We start from the raw sequence: 2,672 nt of genomic DNA on the forward strand, positions 1-2,672 counted from the left end.
CTATCGCCACCTACTGGATGGAGTTTCATCTGGTAATTTTTTTTTTTTTTTTTTTTTTTCAATTAGTAGTCATAAAAAATACACAAAAATAATACACAATGGTAGTAGGCCTATGTGACACATACTAAAAAATTCTCTCCATTACCTTCAGTTGACTCTATTAGCTGTACAGCAATTTCTTTGCAACGATATACTTATTTAAAAAATTAAAAAATAAAACTATGATTAATAGAAACGTCGACTCATACAGTGTAGCACAAAAGTGAGTACACCCCTCGCATTTCTGCAGATATTTAAGAATATCTTTCAATGGGACAACACTGACAAAATGACACTTTGACACAATGAAAAGTAGTCTGTGTGCAGCTTATATAATAGAGTTAATTTATTTTCCCCCTCAAAATAACTCAAAATATAGCCGTTGATATCTAAACCCATGGCAAGAAAAGTGAGTACACCCGTATGAAAAAACGTACTTCCGTAATTGTCCAAATTGAGAACTGCTGGTCATTTTCCCTCCAAAATTTCATTTGACTCGTTACAGGAGTGCTGTCAGCATTGCTGCAGAGATTGAAGCGGTGGGGGGTCAGGCTGTTAGTGGTCAGACCATACGCCGCACACATCAAATTGGTGTGCATGGCTGTTACCCCAGGAGGAATCCTCTTCTGAAGATGGTACACATATTGCTAGAGCTCTTTGCTGTGTGCTCGTTTGGTTCAAAAATACTGTGCATGCTCTGAAAATAAGAGCACCACTGCCACCCACTGAATGGATTTACGACTACACTTTATTCTAGTACGGCAAAAAAGTATGTTCCTCGATGTCACAGTCACTGGCATTGCTCTCTGCCCCCTAGGGGGTCGCGCCCCGCTATTTGAGAAGTACTGCCCTATGGGAATGTCCGTTTTCTTAATTTTAGCAACCCCGCCATCATTTCTTTCCCAGATACAAAAAAAAGTGAGAAATTGAGCCTTTGTTTAATAATATAGGCTTACCTGTGAGTGTGAATTACTAAATTTACAGTGCTGGCCAAAAGTATTGGCACCCCTGCAAGTCTTTCAGATAATTTCTAAGAAAATTATTGCAATTACAAATGCTTTGGTAGTAATATCTTCACTTATTTTGCTTGCAATGAAAAAACGCAAAGGAGAATGAAAAATTTTTTAAATCGTTATCATTTTACACAAAACTCCAAAAATGGGCCGGAAAAACAGTATTCGCACCCTCCGCCTAATACTTGGTAGCACAACCTTTAGACAAAATAACTGCGAATAACCGCTTCCAGTATCCATCAGTGAGTTTCTTACAACGATCTGCTGGAATTTTAGACCATTCTTCTTTGGCCATCTGCTCCAGATCCTTAAGATTTGAAGGGTGCCTTCTCCAAACTGCCATTTTTAGATCTCTCCACAGGTGTTCCATGGAATTCAGGTCTGGACTCATTGCTGGCCACTTTAGAAGTCTCCAGTGCTTTCTCTCAAACCATTTTCCAGTGTTTTTTGAAGTGTGTTTTGGGTCATTGTCCTACTGGAAGACCCATGACTTCTGAGGAAAACCCAGCTTTCTCTTACTGGGCCCTACATTATGCTGCAAAATTTGTTGGTAGTCTTCAGACTTCATAATGCCATGCACACGGTCAAGCAGTCCAGTGCCAGAGGCAGCCAAACAACCCCAAAACATCAGGGAACATGTTTGACAGTGGGCACCGTGTTCTTATCTTTAACGGCCTCGTTTTTTCCCCCCCTGTAAACTCTATGTTGATGCCTTTTCCCAAAAAGCTCTACTTTTGTCTCATCTGACCAGAGAACATTCATCCGAAACGTTTTTTTGGCTTTCTCAGGTAAGTTACTCAAGCCTGGCTTTTATATGTCTCTTGGTCAGAAGTGGGTTCTTCCTTGGTATCCTACCATAGAGTTCCTTTACATTCAGACGCCGATGGACAGTCCAGGTTGACACTGTTGTACCCTCGGACTGCAGGACAGCTTGAACTTGTTTGGATGTTAGTCGAGGGTTATTTATCCACCATCCGCACAATCTTTCGTTGAAATCTCTCGTCAATTTTTCTTTTACGTCCAAATCTACGGAGGTTAGCCACAGTGCCATGGGCTTTACACTTATTGATGACACTGCGCACGGTAGACACAGGAACATTCAGGTCTTTGGAGATGGACTTGTAGCCTTGAGATTGCACATGCTTCCTCACAATTTTGCTTCTCAAGTCCTCAGACAGTTCTTTGGTCTTCTTTCTTTTCTCCATGCTCAATGTAGTACACACAAGGACACAGGACCGAGGTTGAGTCAACTTTAATCCATTTTAACTGGCTACAAATGTGATTTAGTTATTGCCACCACCTGTTATGTACCACAGGTAAGTAACAGGTGCTGGTAATTACATAAATTAGAGGAAGAACACATTAATTTTTAAAGGCTGCCAATACTTTTGTCCGGCCCATTGTTGGAGTTTTGTGTAAATTGATAATTATTTAATTATTTTTTTCCCATTCTCTTTTGTGTTTTTTCATTGCAAGCAAAATAAATCAATATATTACTAACAAAGCATTTGTAATTGCAATCATTTTCTGAGAGAGTTTGAGCATTATCTGACAGAATTGCAGGGGTGCCAATACTTTTGGCCAGCACTGTAGCTACTTAAAGGGTCTTACTATTACAAT

This window comes from Corythoichthys intestinalis, chromosome 8 (genome assembly GCF_030265065.1).
Source record: "Corythoichthys intestinalis isolate RoL2023-P3 chromosome 8, ASM3026506v1, whole genome shotgun sequence".
In the NCBI taxonomy this organism is placed as follows: Eukaryota; Metazoa; Chordata; class Actinopteri; order Syngnathiformes; family Syngnathidae; genus Corythoichthys; species Corythoichthys intestinalis.